Raw genomic sequence first — 25,144 nt, forward strand, 5'->3', positions numbered from 1 at the left:
CCCCTGTTTTGTCACTGCTTTATGTAATGCCCTTATATCGAGGGTGTCTAACCACCATGGATGCAAATGATGTGCCCAATTTTAGTACTAACATATCTCAAGAAATCCCTCAATTCCAGGCAAATTGAGATAGTCACTCTTCGTATTTACAGCCCCTCATACAGAAGCATCATTTTCCCTTCTTACCATAACAACTTAAAGAACAAGGCAATCGAGGCTTAGGAAATCCAGCATAATAATAATAAAAAAAAGGGGATCAATACTCAGGCCTTTCATTTGTAAGAGAAAAATGCTAGTTAATATTAAAATAACAGCTGGACGTGGTGGCGCACATCTGTAATCCCAATGACTCGGGAGGCTGAGACAGGAGGATCCCGAGTTCAAAGCCAGGCTCAGCAACAATGAGGTGCAAAGAAACTCAGTGAGTGCTTGTCTCTAAATAAAATACAAAATGGGGCTTGGGATGTCAAGTTCCCCTGAGTTCAATACCCAGTACTCCCTCGCCCCCCCCCCCCAATGCAATGCTTATTCTGAGATTCAGAATAAGCCTCTCATATAGATCATGACACAGGGGATCTAAAGATGGCGGGCCAGAGGGAGGCAGCATTCTGTGTAACTCCATGTCTCGGGTCTCAACTAGTGAGAATACTGCTTTGCTGAGAGTGACAGCTGATCCATAGCTGATCCCTTACAGGAATCATGGCTGCTGTGCCATGTAGGCCCCAGATCTCAGCATTAGAAAAGGACTCCCAACTGCTCACCCATGTAGGTCTGGCGGGTGCCTTAGAGGGACCACTGGCATCAGCACAGGTGAAGAACTCCCAGACATCGCTCCCACCAAGGACACTCAGCCACTACCCACTGGCAGGAAATCCGGCTGCCAGTCCCTATGGACCCCCATCTACTAATGTGGGGCTCCCCGGTCACCTCCGTCTTGGGACTGGGCAGCTACTGCCAGAGTCCCCTACTCACAGTAGCCTGCCTACACCTGGGGACACATCACAGGCTCTAAAGAAAGCCAACAGCCGCAACACTGCACACCACAGAGCTCATCTCTGAATGCATCACACAATGCCATTGCCCGACTCCCCTACCCGAACCGACACCCCATCACTGAAAGTAGCAGCCTCCATCCTGGGTCACTTCCATCCCAGTCTTTAGTTGGGGCAACTAACAGTTTGGAATACTGTAATCCACTATACCAGGTAGCCATAGTTTTCTAATTCCCACCAGACCCCAGCAGTCACTAACTCAGCAGAGTGACTGCCCAATTCAAAACAACCCTCCAAAGATACCCAGCCACCAGAATGGAACACATGAGACTCCCAAGAGAAAGGTTCCTATTAGGAAGTAGAAAGGGAGAGGGTGTGGGAGACACATTTAGAGACTAATTTAGAGGGCAAGACTGTGAGGTCTACAGGTGAGATGGGGAGATGAGACATAGCACCCACCTCACAGGAGCAGACCCCCAAAATAGATCGTTGAGGTGCAGTCTCCCAAATGGGACCAGTGAGTGCCAGACCCTACTTCCAGGTGCCTTGTACCCAAGACCAACCCTCAAAACCTGGTAACCCCTACCATCCTGAGGGCGGAGATACCAACTAAGAACAGACAACCTCAGCTACTGGATAAGAAAGGAAGTAGGGAAGATACTGATCTCCAACCAAAACAATTCTTGTTCTTTCTTCTCCCTCTTTATTCTCTTGCACCAAAAACATATGTTAGAGAAAAGACAGTCTCTTCAACAAACAGTGCTGGGAAAACTGGAAATCCATATGGAACAAAATAAAATTAAACCCCTACCTCTCACCATGCACAAAACTCAACTCAAACTGGATCAAAGACCTACTAATTAAACTAGAGATACTGTGCCTATTAGAAGAAAAAGTAGGACCAAATCTCCACCATGTCAGATTAGGCCCCAATGTCCTTAATAAGACTCCTATTGCACAAGAATTAAAATCAAGATTCAATAAATGGGATGGATTCCAACTAAAAAGCTTCTTCTTGGCCAAAGAAATAATCAGTGAGGTGAATAGAGAACCTACATCTTGGGAGAAAATTTTTGCATCTTATACATCAGATAGAGCACTAATCTCTAGGGTATATAAAGAACTCAAAAAGCTAAACACCAAAATAACAAGTAACCCAATCAATAAATAGGCCAAGGAACTGAACAGACACCACTCAGAAGATGATATACAATCAATCAAATATATGAAAAAAGGTTCAACATCCCTAGCAATTAGAGAAATGCAAAACTACTCTAAGATTTCATCTCATTCTAGTCAGAATGGCATCTATTAAGAATACAAACAACAATAAGTATTGGCAAGGATGTAGGGAAAAAGGCACACTCATACATTGCTGGTGGGACTGCAAAATGGTGCAACCAATATGGAAAGCAGTATGGAGATTCCTTGGAAAACTTGGAATGGAACCACCAATTGACTCAGCTATCCCATTCCTTGGTCTAAACCTCAAGGACTTAAAAACAGCACACTACAGGGACATAGCTACATCAATGTTTATTGCAGAACAATTCACAATAGCTAAACTATGGAGCAAATCTAGATGCCCTTTAGCAGATGAATGGATAAAGAAAATGTGGTATATATATGCAATGGAATATTAGTCAGATATTAAAAAGAATAAAATCATAGCATTTGCAAGTAAATGGATGGAGTAGGAGAATATAGTGCTAAGTGAAGTTAGCCAATCTCAAAAAACCAAATGCCAAATCTGATATAAGGAGGCTGATTCATAGTGGGGCTGGGAGGGGGAGCATAGGAGAATTGGACAAACTCTGGATGGGACAAAGGGGTAGGAGGGAAAGGGAGGGGGTGAGGGGTAAAAAAGATGGTGGAATGAGATGGGATATCATTACCTTAAGTACATGTATAAAAACACGAATGGTGTGAAAGTACTGTATATACAACCAGAGATATGAAAAAATTACCATTCTGACTGGAATGAGATGAAATCTTAGAGTAGTTTTGATTTGCATTTCTCTAATTGCTAGAGATGTTGAACATTTTTTCATATATTTGATTGATTGTATATCATCTTCTGAGAGGTGTCTGTTCAGTTCCTTGGCCCATTTATTGATTGGGGTATTTGTTTTTTGATGTTCAGATTTTTGAGTTTTTTATAATATGAATTTTTTTGATTTTTTTGTAATATGAACTGTAATACATTTTGCCTTTATATATAACAGATTAGAATAAATTTTTTAAAAAATTAAAAAAAATAGATCACAACACTAAAATAATTCTCATTTTGAAATTTAGGTAATGATTATAGTTGTTTTCATTTGTAGGTATTGTAAATATATATATATATATATATATATATATATATATATATATCACATTAATTTAATCTGTAGAATAACCCAAGTGGGATGCTATCTCTATTTCACAGGTGAGGAAAGTGTGGCAGAGAGAGGTTAAATCATTTGCCCAAGATCCCACAGCTAGTGCAGTGGCAGACATGGGAATCACACCAGGTGTGGGTCTTACATCTGTGTTTTTAAACACATTCCATACTATTCATTAGAAATTTGAAAAGTGAAGTTCTGGTGCCTTTATTGTTATCCATAGAAGAAGCTGAGAGGAAGCCTTGCTTTAATCCTTCCTTTCTGCTATCTGAGAACAGTAGGTGGTAAATGGAAATAGGTGGGTGAGACACATTGTCCAGCAGGTGGCCAGGAAGGAGATTCTAGAATGTTGAAAAGCTAAATAAATGACTAAAGTTTGGGAATCAACTTAACAAAAGAGGTGAAAGAACTCTACAATGAAAACTACAGAACTCTAAAGAAAGAAATTGAAGAGGACCTTAGAAGATGGAAAGATTTCCCATGGCTCTTGATAGGCAAAATTAATATTGTCAAAATGGCCATACTACCCAAAGTGCTATTCAGTTCAATTTGATTACAATTAAAATACAAAATGTTATTCCTTATAGAAATAGAAAAAACAATCATTAAATTTATTTGGAAAATAAAAGACCCAGAATAGCCAAAGCAATCCTTAGCAAGAAGAGTGAAGCAGGAGGTATCACAATATCAGACCTTCAACTATACTACAAAGCTGTAGTAACAAAAACAGCATGGTGTTGGCACCAAAACAGACACGTAGAGCAATGGTACAGAATAGAAGACACAGAGAAAAACCCACATAAATACAGTTATCTCATACTAGACAAAGGTGCCAAAACCTTACATAAGAGAAAATATAACCTCTTCAACAAAAGATGCTTGGAAAACTGGAAGTCTATATGCAGCAAATGAAAACAAATCCCTATCTCTCACCATGAAGGAATTGACTTTTAAAGTATCAAAAACAGCAGCCTGGGAATTGTCTTATAAAAATTTTTAAGTCTTTCAGGATAGAAATAGAAGAGAGTACTGAGCTGTTCTCAAACTGAAGAGAGAATAAAAAACGAGATAAATGGCTTTGGGGCTGGGGTTGTGGCACAGTGGTACAGTGCTTGCCTCACATACATGGAGTACTGGGTTTGATCCTCAGCACTACATAAATAAATAAAATAAAGGTGCTGTGTCCATCTACAACTAAAAAAAAAAAAAAAAAAAAAAAAGCACATGGCTTTGAATTGCCGCTGGAAAACTTTCAAGGAGATTTGATCATGGCTTCTCCCTCCAGAAAGAGCTAAGGAAGGAGCTAAGAGGCAGAGGGGGTTTTATTTAGAGTACCCCTGAAACAAGCACAAGTTTTCAAATGAGATTAATAGTCATTTGATATCCACCTGGATATATCAGAGACAAAGCATATTTTATCATAGAAGTTATGACCTTTCTAATTCCCCCTTTTTACTTTTTTATGGTTACATGTAACAGTATAATTCATTTTAATATAACTGTACAAGCAAGGAATATCTTATTCAAGTTAAGACCCCATTCTTATGGACATACCCAATGCTGAGATTCACTATTCACTATTCATTTAAGTACATAGGAAAATTGTTTCAGATTCATTCCTCTGTCTTTCCTTTTCCTATTCCCACTCCCTTCCCTGTCTAATCAACTGAATACCTATTCTTCTCCTCTCCCCACTTATTGTGAGTTAGCTTTCACTTATCAGTGAAAATATTTGACCTTTAGTTTTTTGGGACTACTTATTGCACTTAGCATGATAGTCTCTATGACCTTTCTAATTCTGGTACCTAAGTTAATGGCTTATTCTTTTAACAAGAGTTTGATTTGGCCTGTGACCATCAACTAGGGAAATGAAGACAAAAATTTTAAACTCTGCTTTTCCCTCACCACATCTTATCTTATGGAGTATATGAAAATGATGAATTCATAGAGAATTAAGATATAAAAAGTATCTTACAGACCTGGAGGGTATAAATCTCATTTGACATATATTTTATAAAAAGTGTCCAAAGCTTCTTTTGGAGGATATGAAATCTAATTAGATTTTCTTAGGTAATTTTGAAAAATTATTTTTTTGCTTCTCTAGCTCTTGCAAACTAAGAGCTAGCCAATACTTAGAAAGTATTATCCATTTTTACATATGCAACATTCCCTATTCCTTAACAATTAATAAAAAATATGAAAACAAGAACATACTTCTTCAGCCATGAGGTTACTTAGAAAAGCCCCAGGTAGAGAGTTCTTAGGTTAATGGAGGAAGTTCTAACCTAAGAGCACAGCTAGAAATCAGATGTCCAGAATGAGATTAGTGGTATTGGGCTCACAGGAGAGAGTCATACTTTGAAAAGAAGTGAGGACTAGGAAAATAACAGGGCTTCCGGCGTCTCCTGAGAGCAAATTCTTGCTTAAGGCAATTTAGCACTTTTTTAACCTGGTCAAACCCAACCTACCACAACTCTGACTGCAAAAACTTAACCAAGGATGTGCCCTGTATAAGGTAAAAAAGGGGCATAACTCAGCACCTACTAGCCAGTATGTGTCCATTAACCCATAAATAGAATGGCTGCTTCTACCATTAAATACATCTGAGTAGCTCAGCTCTGCTGACATAACACCCATGAAGCCTTGTGCTGTTCCTACAGATTACTCATTTATGCATATGCAACATTCCCTATTCCTTAACAATTAATAAAAAATATGAAAACAAGAACATACTTTTTCTTTAGCCATGAGGTTACAAGAATAATCCTTCCCATTTTTTTCTTAAATAATCAATATTTTTGTGTAACCACCTTATAAGTTCTAAATTGCTAAGAAAAAAATATAAAATGTTTTCTACAATGACCGAAGCATTATAGAGAATCATTATTTTGAAAGCTCAGAAAGTCAATGGAGTCTAATTTTCTTTTTTCATTTTCTAATTTTCTTTTTTAATGAAACAAAAATCATGGTCTGAAGCATTTGTGCAGAAGTCAACAATAGATTGATTTTCCATCAGAATTGGTTGATTTTCTGATTGAAATCAGGGTTATAAATGTCCCATGTTTGGCTTTGGTTTTGACTGCTCTGGACTTCCCGACGTTATTATCCATCAGTAAAGCAGGGAAGGTAGCTTTAGGCATAGCAAGAAATAATCAGAATAATGTAGCCTAAGATGTCATAAATTACAAGATAAAAATTATTTTATAATGGCTATGATTGAAAAGATGAGGCAAATTAAACTCTGCCATAATACTGTAAGAACAGTTCTGCTTGACACATTTGTTAGTCACTCTAGATTCTTTTGAAATTTCTTTCATGTACTCTGCAGGATTTAACACTTTATTTATTTATTTATTTTTGGCCTTTAGTTGCTTTGCTTAATGCTTGATAGATAATCATGCCACACCTATCTCCACAATAAAAGTTAGCATACTTTATCTGCTTGTGGGTATTTTCCCTTCTTAGGGCCTGTAAAGCAGTAAGTTGTTGTTTTGCAAGAAATATGAAGTTATGGTCATTAATACAAAATATTCATATTGCTATTATCAAAATTATGCCCCTTCTTGCATATAAAATAATTCTCTAATCATCTCTAATCACAACAATATAGGGGACACACAGGCAATATATCTACTACTACATATTGACTGCAATAAACCATAGTGGACAAGATACTTCCCAATGTCAGAAATATTACAATAAGAAAAATTGTGCATCTTTGGGTCTGTAAAATGCAATTTTGTGCTAGGTATTGTTCTTATGTACGAATACTCAGTTGATACAGGGGCTCAGGTTATTACCTTAACTCAGGAAAACTTTGATGATAAGGAAGTATGAGTCTCAGGAGCTGAGCAAGACCCAAAGATGTGCATATTTCATTTACATTGTACTGTGAATTTCAGTCAGAGGAATGTTGGGGGTAAAAATCCAATTCCCATCTCTTCCAACTCAGAATCATAACAGTTTATTTACCTATTTTAGAAACTGCTATAATTCCAAGCATCAGTATCTTCACCTATAAAATGAAGCTGGCACAATTTTTTTTTTTACTTACTCTGGGGCTGTTGGAGGACAAATATGGTTTTAGGTAAACTACACTGTACTTTCAAACTTGTAAATATCCCTTTATAAATACAACACATTATTAGTCCCATCTTGGGCAGACAGCTGCTCCTCTTCCCAAATCCAGCTCAACTCATCTTTTCTAATTCCTATAATACAGTAATTAGAATTTTTTTCAATGAAAAACCTCAAATTTTATTTTCAGTTCATATCTCCAGGCTGAGGTTCTATATAAGGAACTTTTTTTTGCAGGTGCTGGGGATTGAACCCAGGCCTTGCACATACTAAGCTCATGGAGCTACATGCCCAGCTGGTAGCTCCATGAGTAAATTTACAATGGGGAGCACATATTCTTCCTTTGCTATGACTATTAGGACTATAACACGTTTGTTGAAAAAATTTTCCTTTCATGTGGTGTTTATTTATTTTTAATCTTTTAATATATTTTTTGTAGTTGTAGTTGGACACAATACCTTTACAGTATTTATTTATTTATTTACTTATTTATTTTTATGTGGTGCTGAGGATATTGCACGTGCGAGGTAAGCGCTCTACTGCTTGAGCCATAACCCCAGCCCCTGATATTTATATATATTTACTTTTTTGGTCATTTGCTGTATTTAATAAAATTTCTTATTTGGGGAATGAGTTTCCAATCACCTAATTAGAGGGACAGTATAATTTCTTTGTTGGGTAGAGATACACATTTAAAGAGAGTGACTGTCATCAAATAATATACATGGGAAAAGATGATTTATTTCTGAGTCACTGCAAAAGACCCTTTGGGATTTACTGCTAATCTCAACAAGATTAATGGAATCAGAAGCCCTGTGCTAGTCACCATGGTTACTGTGCAAATTGCAGTTAACTCAGACCTTACCAGTACCAGATGATAGTGACTAAAATATTCATTATTTATTTGCTATTTAGCTAAAACAAAACAAAATAAAACAAACAAAAGTACCCTCAAACCTTCTCTCAATATTTATATACAATCTTGAAAGAGAGAAAGGAAAAACATAATTACCCCCATTTCAGTTATTGTTAAATATGAAAGTAGAGTCTCAAAAAAATTGGAGCTGATACAGATAGATGAAAAGAGGTTTTGATGTTTTACAATATTTTGCACATAAATAACTGAACTCTGCATGGAATAAAATAATTTTAAGTCTGGAAAGCTATAAAAACAAACCAAATTCCTACAATATCTTTAATCCTTCTCTCCTATTCTGAGTATACAAAAATATTTTCCTACCAATTCAATGTCTTCTCATAGAGAATGATGGGATCTTATTAGTCATAATGTTTTTTTAAAATATATTTTTAGTTGTAGATGGACACAATATCTTTATTTATTTTTATGTGGGGCCAAGGATTGAACCCAGTGCCTCACATGTGTGAGGCAGACACTCTACTACTGAGCTACAACCCCAGCCCTAGTCATAATGTTTTAAAAACAGTCTACAAAATATACTTCAGTGAGCCAGAAAAGTAATTGTGTTCCATGGTCTGATTTAGCCTATATGTGGGAAAAGTGAAGTATCAGACTGACTAGCTTTTCTTCACCCACTGAAGTGCAGACAGATCTTAGAAGCAGACAGTTTTATCATACTGGGAGTTAATATTACCCTGCTGCATTGTTTCCCTTATTCTCTGCAACGTTAGGACCCTTAATTTTTTAGTATCTTGGCGTACTTCAAGTTCATAAGGAAACTTCCCAACCAGCTATTGCTCATCATGTACACAAGATTATTATTTTTCTACTTAGTTTCATTATTTATTCATTTTTTTTCTCAACCTTTGGAAAAGTTTTAAACATTATCCGAACTCAGATTAATTAAATCAGAACCTCTAGGGGCTTCATCAGAGGCATTAAAAAATAGCTCCCTGGGTGATTTGTATGTGTGTTCAGGGATGAACATCACTGGGTGGGCTGACTCCTTTCAACAGCTCCTTTTTTTTTTTTTTTTTTTTTTTTTTAAGTTTTTAAGTGATCCATTTCTTTATTTCCCACCTAAGACCACAAAGTATTTTCAGGTAGTTTACAAAGATGCCTACAAAATAAAGAAATTTAAAAAAAATGAAAGAGTAGTAGCAAGGAAACAGAAATAAACATCATAAATCCCAATAATTTGAAATGCTATGAATGCTAATGAGCACTGGTTTAAGGAAGCTAAGGAGATATGCTTTTGATATATACATTAACTCAGTTAACAAACAGATTAAAAAAATTAAAGCATCCTTGAATAAAGATCTTCTAATATTTGCTGTCATGTATTATTATTTAAAGATACAGGTTTATGTGTTTTGGTACAATTGTTACATTATCATTAAAAATTCTAATAATCGAGAAAAGCTGAAAGAAAAAAAGTTATCAAAAACTCTCAATATCCCCACTATTCACGTTTTGGTGAAGATCAGGCAATAGACTGCATTATTGTCTGCACTTTGTTGTTATTTCCTCTCCTAAAGTGGACTGTATTTCCATACCCAAGTAACTGTTGAAAAGTGAATTGCTTTGGTCAATGGAAAATAAGGAGATTTTGATGTGGGCCACTGTGAGCAACAAGCATCTGAGCCATGGTACGTTTTCATCAGTGTGTTCTTGCTCCTCATCATGGAGACAGCCTGTCCCAGAAAGGAGAAATGAGAACCCAGGAGGAGCACATCTGAGTTTTGCAGAGACCAACACATCTCTACCAAACCTAGAAAAATCCAGTTTAACCCAAAATTCTTCATATGGTGTTGGTGCCTGTATTTAGATTCAACTCTTGCTATCCTCCCTGCCTCCAACTCTGATATAAACTTATTAATTTCTTTAAATTTCCCCTATATGCTGTATATTCAGTGAATAAGGACTACCCATGATGCATAGTTTCAAGTTTTGTGAGGCCTAAAATTAATAAAAATTTGAGAGCCTATTTAAGACAAAATGTGAATTCACAAATGTAAAATTACAGGTTTAGGATATTTTGCAGCAGATGTTGTTGGTGCTCTGTCCCTATCCCCTAGGACTTCATACTTCTGTGCTTGCTGGCTGACTGCCAGCTGCCAGTGTCTACATCTCTTTGCTTTACAGCTTTCTCTGAAGCGATTGAAAGGCATTTTACCCACCAGGGAAAGCCAAATAAAACAAGAAAATAACACACCCAGGCGCAGCCTATAGCCAATGACTGACAGGAGTCAATGCATAAATACTCCACCTCCTTTTCTCCCCAGATTGCCACCTCATTGATTTCCAGCATTTTCTAACAGAATGAAGCTCTAGATACCCATAGTGATGGCTGGCTTGAAAACGTATCATTTATTGGCTGTCTCCTTTCCACAGCTCATTTCCCAAGCCCCTACAGATGTTCCTACCACTTCCAAATTAGATGACTTTAATTCAAATTTCTATCTTATACCTTGCTTCTGGGGAAACCCTTCTAAGATACTTTCAGCAGGGGTAAGGGCCTAAAGTTGATCAGTGTTCTGGAGCTGGTGTAATGGCTTAAAAGCACTGATTGTTGTTAAGTTATCTTTTTCTTCTTTTTCCCTTTTTTTTTTTCCTAAGACCCAGTTTACTGGTACATCACCAGACTTAATCTTTATTAACTTTGCAAGAAATCTACCTCTGGTCATCACATGTTCCATTTGTCTGAAACACACTACCACCTGTCAGGCTCTCTCATCCTTCTTCATTTAGACGTGCCACACATATTTCCGTGGACTAGGGGCTCCTAATGTGGCTCCACATGTGACCTGTGCAATACTCACCACGACACCTCATTTGTCCATCTCCTTCCTAGACTACATCTAATGTGAGGGCAGGGACCTCACTATTCACCACTGTGTCTCCAGCATTCAGAAGGTGCTCATATAGTAACTTTGAATTAATGATTGAATAAATCAGAAAATGATTGACTGTCTATTACAGAATAAATGCCTAAAAAGCCCAGTTAATTTAGAATATAAGCATAAAATGAAAGCAGCACGGGAAGAGAATCGTCATCTCAAGTGATGGCAGTGCTCCTACTGCACCACCCTTTTGGGATGTGATGATGGTCCAGGTCTTCCATGGTCCTTCATGCCCTGGCAGTGTCCACAGTAAGGAAAGGCAAGTGCTGGCACCTCTGCTTCTTGCAAAGGCCATCTGTGTGACCAGCTATCCACTCTAGTCTGGAAGAGTCACGTTTTCCTTTCTGATCCTGCACTAATAATCAGGATGACCTTAGGGAGCCACTCAGCATCTCAAAATCATGGAGTATTTGCTTTGGGAGGGCCCTACTCCAATCCCCTCATTTTGTAGATGACAAAGCTGCGATTCCAGATAGGAAGTGACTCCACCAAAATGATGAACTACCTACTGAAATGGTCTATAGCCTGAAGCTCCTAGTGAGTGCTGTTCTATAATATGCTGTCTTCTTCCATAGAGAGAGGAGAGAAAGTGGCTACATTTTATTGGATGTGTAACTTTGTAAGAAATTCATATGCTAAATATTTGGTCAACTTTTCAAAACAAAAAAATTATATATATGTATGTACATATATACATACATATATACATACATACATACACATATATACATACATACATACATACATACATACATATAGACATACATACATATAGACATACATAAAAATATATACATACATATATATACATATATACACATACATACATATATACATACATGTATATATATATACATATGTATATATATGTATATATCTCTTGGAGAAAATCAAAATCCCTGAACACAAGAGTGTCCTTTGGCTGTGTGTGGGAATGAGCAGAACTGGATGTGCCTAAAGGGTCTCTTCAGTAGGTCTGTTGCTGAGAGCCAATGCTGGGAATTTCTTTCAAGGACTCAAGAAGCTGTGTCTTCTTGGTCCACATGGTCCTGGAACTATCTTGAACCACATCTGATTCTACATTGTTAGTCTAAATCCAAACCTTCACGCATTTCCATCATGCTTCCCTTACAACTTCTGATCTCACTTTTATTTCATAAAATGTCAAACTCTATTTTTAAAAGAATATGTATGGTAGAAGCAATTGGAAATCTGTCTCCTTTTATGCAAAAAATAAACAACACCAAGTAGGTGAAGCAAGACCCTCTCTGGACAAGAGAGCGGAAGGAATTCTGACCTGAGCAGGTATGTGGCTCAGCCCAAGAATGTCTGAGTTGTTCTTTTACCTGAGAAAAAGGCCTAAGTCATGTCAATAGAGATACCTTTTTTCCCCTCAAATGTGATAAGATTGTGCTGTGCCTGGGGAAATTAATGGCCTTTGGCAAGATGTGTGGTCTTCTCAGTTTAGTGGTTAGTGCTTGCTATAGAGGAAGCTAGATTTAGGGTCTCTTATCTGCTTTACATGCACTCAAATACCAGAAATTTCTACTTCCTTTTCATAGCCCTAGGGCTGGAGCAGAGGACAAGTCTTTCTTTTTCTGGCAGGAAAATAAGTGAACTGAAAATACTATTAGTCTCCAAACACTAGACTACTCTTTTGAGGTTCCACTATCAGGAAAGATTGTGAAAGACTTTGAAGTAGGCAAAAAAGATGACCAGTGCTCCAGTGTAGCATGCCATTCCTGGTCATCTTCATCTCTCATCATCTTTGAGCTAATTTATGACTGATGGAGAAAACTGATAAGAACACAAGGAGACGGTCATCATTATACAAAATACATGTATGAAGATGTGAATTTGGTGTAAACCAACCTTATACACAAACAGAGATATGATAAATTGTGGTATTAAGGTGTATTAAGAATTGTAATGCAAAAAAAATGAGAGCTCTTGTATAATAGTATAATTTGGCGTGAACATACTTTATATACAGAGTTACAAAAAATTGTGCTATGAATGGATAATTATGAATGTAATGCATTTCACTATTATCATGTAAGAAATAAATTAAAAAACAAAACAAGCAAACAATAAAAAAAAAGAACACAAATGAGCTCTTGCTAATAGAAAGAAAGAAATGCAAATGAATGGAGTCTGGTGGAAGGCAATTGATTATTGCCCCATGGATATTAACCCATTTTGAAACGTTTGTAATTGTGTTTTAGCATTCCTGATCGCCTCTGTGTGCATGTTCATTGAATATGCCCTGGAGCCCTGTCGGCATTCTAATAGTTCCGTCTTTAAGTCATCAGTTAAATAATATCATTGATATGTTTATTCTATATGTGGATGGAATTTGTGATTCTACCATATTTTAAAAACTGACCATAATAACTTAACATCTGATGGTGGAAGGCTTGTGTTTGGAATGATTAGACAATCTGTATATAAGAAGGGCAGCATGCCCTGTGACCACAGTAGATTTTCCATCCTCAGTCGCAGTAGAGACCCACTGGAGGGCAGCATTGAGAAACACTCCTCAAGTCAGACTGGATGCCTTCAGTGTCCCCTCAAGTTAGCAAGAAATGCCTTCTGAGAGGGGGAAGACCCTGATCCTTGCTAACTCACATATGGTGCACTGGTCTCTCTCACGGGAGCCAGTGTGCTGCAATAACCATAGATATATAACAATTATACTATACCAGTGCAAACATATAATAATAAGTAAATGGTAATGAAATGGTAGCTTCATTCATCAAATCCTCACTCTGTTTCAGGCAGTGTATTTCACATATGTCATTTTATTCGATTCTTAGAACGACATTGAAGGTATGTACTATTATTTTCCCCATTTTGCTAGTGAAAAAAACTGTAAAATGAAGATTTATTTTGGGTAAAATACCAGAAACATTTGCATAACATGTAATAGAATTGCTCAATGCCCTGGGTTCTAGTTCTTTGGTATCTGATTAGGAGATATCTCTGAATCTCTGCTTCCTGATTTAGAAGAGGGAGGAACAAAGACTGCTCATCTTACCTCCACGTTTTCAAGAGTTTTGAAACCCTGGAATGTTATATTAAGTCAAAAGAATTAGTATCACTGGTAAACTGATACAATTATGTACATGGCCTTGACATAGTCTCTAAACAGTCCTAATTGTGATTTTTCTTGATTTTTTGTAACCTCTAATTGGAAAATGTTAGTATGGGAGAAAAATAAAAAAAAATACTACCTTATTCGATTTCAACTCAATGAATGCATTATACAATGTTGGGCATCAGGCAAGAAGCTGGCAACACAGTTGTAAAGAAGAAAGATGTGTCTCTGCTGTCTGGGAGCTCACTTGCAGACTGCCTCCACCCTGTGCTCCCACAGACACTCAAAGCAGCATGTGTTTATGAACAACTACTGTGCACGAAACACTGATGTCTGTAGAACATGGTGTTGCTCTTCAAACTTCAGCAGGCATTAGAATCATAGCTTCTTGCACCCCAAGCCCAGATATTCTGATTCTGGAATAGAGCGCTTTACAAGTAAGCACCCAGGTGATGCAGATGCAGCAGGTTTTCAGACCACATGTTGTGTGGTACTGGGTGAGGAGACAGAAATAAGTAGGGCCCAGCCCCTACCTTCAGGCTTCCATGTTCACTAGAGAGGCAGGAGAGTGGCAGCCTTTTCAGTCAGAGGCCCATGGTGATTGTCCAAAGATCCAGAGGCTCGTGAATGCTCTTATGGGGGCTGGGGCCTTTGAGGTGAACAGCTGATAGAGGCTCCCAGAGGAGATGATGATGTGAAGCTGGCTGCGGACACTATGCCTGGCAATGAAGGAGGGAGTCCTGGGCAGTGGAGAGAAGGTGGGTCTGGGGATTTGTCCTGGAGCTGCCATGGCTTTTGTGAATTCAGCTCAGATTGCTCTGGGGTAAGTTGAGAGAAATGGGGTAGGGAGTAAATCCAGCTAGTTTTAGGTCTTGGAGACTGAGATGGGAGTAAATTGATAAGCAGGGAGGCAAGGAAAGATTATCCTCAGGGCCAAGGAATAAACTTAAGTGGGGGCCACTCTCCCTTTCCTGGGTCCTGGGTTCTGGTAAAATAAACTGTAAAGAGTCGAAACTATCTGCTCTCTTTCAGTAAGACATTTATCTTTGTAACTCCTCCTATTAAACGTTTCTGAAGCATTTTTATGTTAATTGTCATAAAAACCACTGTATGATATCTGTCTCTCCCACACTTGCATGTGCGCACACACACACACACACACACACACACACACACACACCTCACACATAACCTTCAAAATGATGGTGGTTTTTAAGTGAACCAGAGAGCAATGAGGTTTTGTCATTAGAGAGAACTCTGGCCTCAGAAAATATGAAAAGGCCAAGCCCTACAGTTGCCATTTGCCCTTGGTTGCAGAGAGTAATTGCTATTCAGATCTCACATCAAATAACGCATCCCATAATAGGTCAGCTGCAGGTTGAGAATACCAGCCACAGCACTTTTGCTAATACACTTTATCACGCAGCGGACAAGTGGTTCATTGCACCCCATGCTCAGTTCTGATGCTCAGATGAAGTTCTGTTCTCTGTGCCTCTGGATGATCAGAAGGATTGTGTTTATACTGTATTCCTTAGAGGCAGACAAGGTCAGGGTAACACCATTTTGGTGGGGGAAGTTCCAGAAGTCTACTATTAAAATAAGAGAGTAAGCAAGCTACAATTGATGTGTGAGAGCAATATATCAACTAAATGAAGATGCACCTCATGCATGTATTAACATCATTCTTGAAATATACTCATGCCCTTCAGTTACTGCTTCAGAAGAAATTGTCCAATAACACCATATCCCCTAAGTGAATTGAGTTAACTAGTAATAACCATATCTCAAAACAGAAAAAGCAAAACAAAACTCAAGTCATTTCTAGGAAAACAGGATTTTTGTACCAACAGAAACACTTCACTCTCCTGCCGGGCTTTTTCTGGATATGCCAGTCATTTGTCTATTTGCCCGTGAATGCATTTCTTGCCCTGTTTGTGCTGTGTTCTGTCTGGGTAGGAGCTAGGTCTATAGTCCCTGTATCCCAGGCTGCATTGCCAGCTAGTTTTTAATGGGAGGAAGCTGAACAGAGGGTTGAGGAAGAGGCTGTGTTTCTTTCCCTGCTCAGATTCTATACCTTCTTCAGAAAGGGCAGCTGCCCCATCTTGTGGGCTCTAGGAACACCACAAAACTAGAATTTCCCCCTTCATAATTTATCAACTCCAGAAAGATCAATTATTATGTCTTATGCAGCTCAGCATCCTATAACAAGATACTCTGGACTGGGTGGCTTAAACAATAGAAATTTATTTCTCTCAGTTTAGAGTCTGGGAATCCAAAATTAAAGAGCATGCAAATATCGTTCCTGGAGAGGGCTTTCTTCCTGGTTGCAGGGGACACCTTCGTACATCCTCATATAGTAGAGAGAGACAGGGGGAGGGATATTTTGTTCTCATATCTCTTACCAGGGTAACAGGGCACCAACACCATAATAATGGGGGCCTATCCACATGACCTCATCTAAAGCTAATTACCTCCCAGAGACCCCAGTTCTACATACCATCATACTGGGGATTAGGACTTCAACATGCCTTTTATTTATTTATTTTATAAATGTGCTTTAATTTTTAAGTTTCTAGGTCAGTGAGAGGAAGTATGAATGTGGGGAATTTCCTGTAGAGGCTGGAATTCTTATATTGCTTTTTCTTACCTACCTACAACTATCTTTAAAATTTGCTGAAATTCAGGGGCAAATATTTTTGTTTTTTAGTTTGTGTTTTTGCTAGGCATTTTTTTCTTTAAAAAAAAAAAACAAACGCTTTCAAAACTAGAAACGCTTTTTTGTTTCATCAAAGTTCTACCCCCAAGGAGGTTGTAGGCAAAAATTCCTTGCTGATATTTTGAAGTCAAAAGTATCTTTTCAGGGGTATCCATAATTCTCTAGAGATGTCCTATTGTTATTTGAGATAAAACAATTTTTAGTCAAGATTAAATATGTCAACTCGATATTGAAATTGTGATTCTCTTTGTCAATTCTGTTGTTGGAACTTATATTCCCTTCCATTCATGCCCAGTGTTCCAGCTACACTGAGCATCAGTGCACTCCCTGGGTACATCACACTCTTGACTTGGCTTGGCTTTTGCTCTGTTTTTCTTACACTAACAACTTATTTTCTCCTATTAAAGCAAACACAGAGAGGGAAGAAGAAAGCCATGACCACCATATTTGGCTCATAGAACTGGAGTTACTGTTTGCTCTGCAAATGAATTTTTATGAATCTCATTGTTAAAATGCTAAGTCAAGAGAGCAGAAGAGATGATTACACTGCTAATACCCGGGAAGCATCCTCAGTGATTATGGCTAGACATGTTTTAAAATATCATAATAGTCTGAAGCAAAGCAAACCACAGTGAACAAGAAAGAAAGACTATCCACCATGAGGTAGAAAATAATTCAGTGAAGAAAAAGCTTTTCAAAATGGTTAGGCTTAAGTCTGAATCAAATACAAATTAAATACGAGGAGCATCTCTTCAAAGTAATTCTATGATCTGTCTCTCATTATAAGTTACTTAATTGTGTTACAAGTTAAAGAAACTGAAAATTGAAAAGAACTCTTGGGCCACTTAATCTAGCTACCCATAAGCATAAGATATACCCTATGGGTTTACTTACCAAATCAACCTGAAATAATGAGGTGGAGGATACTTCAATGATGTGATTGAAAATGTTAGTTCTATTTCCTGAGACAAATATCTAATTTTCTTGTCTTTAACCTCATATTTGAGTGCTTACTTTTCTCCCTTGGTGTCAGATAAGAGCATTTATTCTTTCGGCAACATTCTTCTGTGCATTGTATGAAATTCTCCAGAAATGTCTCATCATATTTTGTCATTTCACAATTTATCTGGTTTTTCCCAAGAACAGCTACAGGGATCAAATATCTTAGTAAACTCTGATATTTTAGAATTGTGAGTCAATTAATTTTGCTTAACAGGGTTTAAATTTTCTATGTTTACTATTATTTATTTCTTCCTATAGACAATTCTATTTCTCTTTCCTTTCTTCATTGGTTTTACTCTGTAATGCCCACTAGGATAGTGGATACTGTTGTGTCCTTCTGACTTCCTATGTTGAAGCCCTGATCCTCAATGCAATAGTAGCGTGAGGGTAGACGCCTTTAGGAAATAACTAGATTTAGATGAAGCCATGTGGGTGGGCCCCCATCATTATGTGGTTGGTGCTTTAAAAATAAGAGATATGGGGGGTCTCTCTCCACTATGTAAGGATGCATAAAGGTCTCCCCTACAAGCCAGGAAGACAGTCCTCACCAGGAACTGAATCTTTTGCACTTTGATCTTGAATTTCCAGACTCCAAACTGAGAGAAATAAATTCCCATTTTTAAGCCATCAGTCTATGGTATCTTGTCATAGCAACATGAACTAGACCAACTAGAGAGTAACTATAGCCTATTACATAGCCTTTGACCTCCTCACAGATGACAATATGTATCCAGTTAGCTAAAACGAATCTTTCTAGAATTTATAAATCATGATGGCTACGTTAACTCTCTAGGCAGAGACACGTCATTGTCAGTTGGAAAGTTCCCACTTCTCATATGATGCCTTCTTGCCTGTCATCCTGCCTAGAGCCTTCAAAAGCATATCACAGTTTCATCTGTGGACACTTCATGCATATGTTAAAATAATCCACTGAACTGTATTAGTATGTTTAGCTAATACATTTTAATCAAAAATCAAGTAAAAAAAATTTTAAACAGCTTATCATACCAGAAAAAGCAAGGGCAGCAAGTATCAAATGGATTCACATGCCTATTAGCTATGAAAGTGTGAGATAGAAATTCATCTTTCATAAAAGAAAACTAGCTAATTAACAGCCAAACATTTATTCACTTTATTTTCCTATTCTGCAGAAGAAAAGATGTGTTGATAGTACAATTAGGCCATTCTGGTTGGTTAGAAAATAGCATTCCAAACCCTGCTAAGTCATAAAGACATCTCCAATTTTTCTGCTGTGTTTGCCTCTTTGCTTCACTCCCCCACTGACCTGCCATCAGTACTGACAGAGGAAGTGGTTACCTTCTGACAGATGAGTCCATTTTGTGGAAGATTTGGTTTACTTTTATTTGGCTAAAAGTACCAGTATCAATTTGGGCTACAATCTTCTGTTCAAAGAAACATAAGCAATGGGTTTCCATCCAATGGTTATAACATAGTGCTTCTTCATTGATGGTGTTTTTGTCTGGAGAAATCTTTGATGGTTACTACTAGGGGGAAAAGGAGTTAGTGAGTGTCCTAGACAGAGGCCAGAAATGCTGCTAAGGGCCTTTTAATGCATGGGACATCTGTCCCCATTCCCCAGTGTAGAATTCCCTGACCCAAAATGTCAATAGTGCCATGATTGAGAAACTCAATTCTAATGAAAACAAAGGATTTCTTTTTCCTCTTCTTCCTCCTCCTCCTCCTTCTTTCTTTTCTTTCTTGCTGTGATGTCCAGATGGCCTTGGCCTCAAGATCCTCTTCCCTCAGCTTCCCAAGTATCTGTAATTATAAGCATAGGCCCTTGCATCTCCCTGGGATTTCTTAAATAATTGTGTGTACAGAGAACTCATGCCTCACCTTCATATGAAGGAGAAGTTGTTAGAGTTTAATTGGTTCAAATGAAAATCCAGATACCCACTCAGGTAGTTTTGAACAAACACAAATCAGGAAGTAACAGCTGAACATTACAGATATTGCTTTATTGGCAAAGCAAAAAAGACTTATAATCAAATACCACAGAGAATAGACATTTTTGGTAGAATGATCTTTTTGTAGGGAGCATTTTTCCAGATTAAATAACAACAAAACCAACAACATTATGCTGGCCCCCTGTTTTCCTGGGGCCACACAGGTTTGTGACTAAGTGGAATAAGTTTAAATGTTCTGATTTCCTTTCTGTGATTTCAAAAACTCCCCAAATAATTTTATCACTAAATATATCCAAGGCAATCAGATTTTCCACTCAGTCTTTTCCCCCTTCTTTTACTCTAAAATCAACTCAGTGGTTGCCTGGTTCTTTCTTCCTCCTTAAAATAATCTCAATTGCTAGTATTTATTGAGCACTTAATATATGATAGGAGCTTTTATGAAAGTTTTACATGTCTGGTGTCAATTAATACTCATAGTAACCCTACAAGAAGGAGTTAATGTTACCTTCATTTTTATTGTTGTGTAAAAATGAGGTACAGTGAACTTAAACATAAGCCCAGGATGGCACATCCCATCAATGGAGGTGTGGGGCACAATTCTAGGGAGTTTAGCTCCAAAGTTGTCAACCTTCACTACTAGAGAAATGTTCAGCCCAGAAGATCAGGTATTCTCTCTATCACTCCTTCCCTTACAAAACTTCTGTTAGATATGGAATCTATTTACCATCATGATATTTAAAGATATTTGTAAAAAATAAGAAGGGGATTAAATATTCCATTTGCTAAAAACTCGAATATTTTATGTGTTTGAAACTAAATTGAAAAAGTTATGTCCTGGTCATATATGGATTCAGGTATGCCCATGCCCCGACAGCCATCTTCCCTTCTATATTCCCTTAGTAGCCAGCTCCCAAGGTCGCAGACTATGCACTGTGTCACATGCACCTTCCATGAACATTTCCTTTGCAGGCAGGACACTCCGATTGCCATCTCAGTACTATTTATTACTACTCCTCCATTCTCCGAAGCACTCACGCTCTCCCCAAATAGCCCCACTTGTTATCTGGGCATGTATTTTCTCCCTGGAATGCCATCTTATTCTTCTCAACCTACTCAGTGTTGCTCACCTTTCAACCCAAGCTCCAATTCCACCTTATTTAATTGATATTTTCCATTTCCCTGGTTCTTATGGTACCTACTATCCACACTACTCTTTTAATTCTAAAGGATATCAACTCTTGCTCTAAAACGTTCTATGTATTTCTTTACTTCTGAGCTATGGAGTTGGAGTTTTGAAAATGGTAAGAGCTTAGATGTCCGTGTCTTTCCCAAAGTATTTTGTGGTTCTTGAATTAAGTATTTAGTAAATGACAGAATGAATGAGTACAGTTGGGTAAAAATGGACCACTCTACTTCTGAAACTGAATCTAGATAACTGGATAAATTTGAACTTAGATAAATTAAAAACACCTTTATTTCTCCCCAGGTTTTCTTTATAGTATTGCAATGTTTAATGTGTACAATAATATGGAACATCCAGTATTAACCAGTGGACATTGAAATACAAAAGGAAAAATACTGAACAAACAAAAATAAATATTATTTTTAGGCATTTATTAACACCAGGGATGCTATAGTTTGAGAAATTGTGCATGAATATGGCTCTGCAGAAAGGCTGAGAGCATTTGTTGGTATGTGCAAACACAGGCAGGCACCCCCCCCCACCCCCGCCACATACACACACTGTGTATAGTGATTTTTCTTTTTTTTCTTTACCCTTCAGTATTCAGGCCAAACCAGCTTTTACTTAACACTATTTCCCAAACTTGCTATTATAGCAAATAAAGTGCTAAAGATGTGTTAGCAATGGTGCTAAATATGACAAAAATCTCTTTGGGTGTAAAAAAGCAACTGTGAACTCATGTGATTTGATTTCAGTCTTCAGTAGCTTTTCAGACCCCTTCCTGGTTGGGAGTTTGCCCATGGGGAAAGAAAACCCAATGAAACAGGAGAGATTCCTGGGGACTCTGCAAGGTCAGAGTCCTGGGGAAAGCAAAGTTAAGCAATAAAGGTAACATTCTGATTTTAAAAGCTGATTAAAATTCATGGAGTTCCTGGCACTTGAAATGCAGAGAAAAACAAGAAAGATGACTGGTCATTACTTTTTGCCAGTCATCCTAGAAGTGAAAAAAAAAAAAAAAAGGTTGTCTTAAGACATGTTCCAATAATTATACTGAAGAAATCCCTGGCAGATAACCAGACTTAGAAAAAGAACAATTAGCTGAAGATCCCGACAGTCTGTAAGAGTTTCATATTTATAAGAAGCTCAGAGAATGGGCTGAATTGTTTTAAAGTTCATTGTTCTAGGTACATTTATCTTGCTGATCCTTTAAGCCTATTCTATGGAGGGTTTATGTTTTTTAACTTGACTGCCCAATAAATCACCCTACTTGAGACTGTGCAGCAGATATGACACTAACAAAGTCCTGGATCATTTGCAGAACCAAACCAGTCATGAGAATATGCACTGACACAGATGATCAGAATCTGTTTTTATGTGTACAAGTATAGAGCAGGTTTTGTAACAGAATTATTTATTGCTGACAGCAAATAGCATAGGTTTATCAGTAAGATTTTCTCACACTTCTGTGGATATTTAACTTAGTCTAGAACACTAAAAATTACTTTCAACTTTGCACAGTTGCTGAAAATAAAAATAAAAAGATACTTATAATCTCACCAGAGAAAACCCTAAACCTAAACTCTTAGTCTCAGGCATTGAACTGGTTTTACTTCATTACCATTTATTGTTGTTGTTGTTGTTGTTGTTGTTTTTCATCAAATGGAGCTTGCCTGCTTAATACTGCTGGCATCAGAAGTCTAGTTGAAAATAAGAATGACTCAATAATGGGACCTGCAAGTCAGATAATAGACTGCTGTTTGGACTCTTCCAAATCATTTTTTTTTCCTTCTTCTCCTTTCTGGGGCTTAGCCATCAGCTGAAGACACCATGTCCCAGCCTTCTCACAGATGTGGCTAATCCCTGGTCGATGGAATCAGTATAAAATGGAAGGAATAATTTTTGTTTTGCTTGCCCAAAAGGGAGAGCTTGTTCTTGGCCACCTCATGTACCCTGTTTTGCAGGAATATGGCCAAGGCTATGAGCCAGCTTCTAATATGTGATGAGATTAGCACTCTGGTGAAGATTATGTTAGCAAATTGGAAAGAACTGTGGCCCTGTAGGACTTTGTAGAAGATCACCTAATATAGTCTAGTTGTGTTATTAAATGGAACACAGAAACAATGTCTTGTGTCACTTGGCCTTGTATTTGAGGGTCCTTCTGTTAAAGCAGCTTAGCTTTAATCAGAACTCTTATCTAAACCTATGTGAATTCAGTATATATCTTTATATGCACCCATCTACTGCTGCATTCCTCTCTTACAGTAATTCCTTTATGCAGATTCTGAGCCCACCACAGAAAATGAGGAAATACTTTTTAGGGCCTTTCTTCCCCCGCCCACCACCCCCTCCCCCCAGCAGCAGATGGAATCAAGTAATTGACTACTTACTTCCAAGACTAACTATAATTTCTAAAATATTCCAGTTTAGTCATTATCATTCCTATGTCACCAGTCATGACTGTTCTTCTTTGCATGTGAAGTTTCTGCATGATTTCTCTGTCCTTTGGGAACACGAACACACAGCCACTGGCCTATAAATGCATTTTATCTTAAGTACAAACAATAAAGAAACCTGGCAGAAGGCCTATTTGTCAAGCCTTTGAACCTGGAACTAATGTGTGTTGGCCCATTAGTAATGTATATGGAGTCTATTATAAGCAAGAAAAAAGAAGCTAATACATAATATGTAGGGTTAAGGGGTTTTCTAAGTGTGGGTAAAAGTCAGATTGATTTAGTACAACAAAGTACAGTTGTTGTTGTTGTTTTAACTTTCAAATACAGCATTTTTTTTTCAGATCTTAGATTTTTTTAAAAAAATATTTTTTGGTTATAGACACAATATCTTTATTTTATTTATTTTTACTTTTTTGGTGCTGAGGATAGAACCCAGTGCCCCACACATGCTAGGCAAGCACTCTACCTCTGAGCCACAACCCCAGCCCCAGGCCTTAGATTGTTATGTCTTCTAAATTTATATTAGATTCTATTAGACTAATAATTCACAGGAAAGAGTTTCATCTAATGCTTCACTCAGAAGGTACACTGTATATTAAGGGTAAAATTTCACACGTTTCATATGAGTACAGTTTGAATGCTGGATTTATGAAGAATAGAAAAGACTATAGCTCCACATTTTTTTTTTTCTTTCTTGCTGTGGCACCATGTCAAGAACAGTTGTTAAGGGAGTGAAGGCTAAAAAGTCAAAAGCTTGAAGGTCTTTACACTTTTCGGAATTTACTTGAGGAGTGAATTTGACACATCCTCTGATAGTCTTCTCTGGTTTCTAGAAAAGTTATTTTGTTATAACCAGTTGTTACATTGCACCATTTCAAGAGCTCAGCTTTTGGGTGAAGCAATGGTGGTCTTATGACCTGCAGGAGCTAGTCCAAATCTAAAAGGTTGACCTTGCCCTCAAGCCAGAAAACAGAAGACTCCCTTTCTGGGACTGAGATATTATTTCAAATCCCATAATTTTTATAATTACCCATACTATGAGTATGAGACAATGACATGTTCAATAAGAAAGAACATCAGGATTTTAGAATTTCAAAATCCTTGCAGGAATCTAGACTTTAATGATTGACTGCTTTCTGGTTCCCATTGCTTCTCACTTCATACTGGCACCACATGGCCTATAGCATCATGTGTTGACCTGCTTTGGAGATTAATGCATGCTGTTGTGATCCCTAGTTCCATCACTCACCATTCAATATACACTTGATTATGCTCGGGGCTATAGAGATGATCCTTGCAACTTTGAGACTTCTGGTCTTAGCTTTGTGGCTTCTTATTTCAGGCATGAACGTGTATCTTTCTTTGCTAGAAACCCTACAGAGTCTAAGAAAGAGATAAAGCAACCCAGCTCTAGAAATTGGGAGCTCTGGGGAGAAAGAAGAGAGACATACAGCCAAATTCCTTGTAGGGGTGCTATATTCCCGAAG

At 37.6% G+C, this 25,144-nt stretch overlaps 1 protein-coding gene across 2 annotated transcripts in view; it reads right to left on the bottom strand.

Moving 5' to 3' along the window:
* Rab3c (RAB3C, member RAS oncogene family) overlaps window positions 1-25,144 on the bottom strand; it is a 255,376-nt gene that overhangs the window by 29,703 nt on the left and 200,529 nt on the right. The gene's annotated exons all lie outside the window — the stretch shown is intronic.

The sequence above is a fragment of the Ictidomys tridecemlineatus genome, chromosome 1 (assembly GCF_052094955.1).
Source record: "Ictidomys tridecemlineatus isolate mIctTri1 chromosome 1, mIctTri1.hap1, whole genome shotgun sequence".
NCBI lineage: Eukaryota > Metazoa > Chordata > Mammalia > Rodentia > Sciuridae > Ictidomys > Ictidomys tridecemlineatus.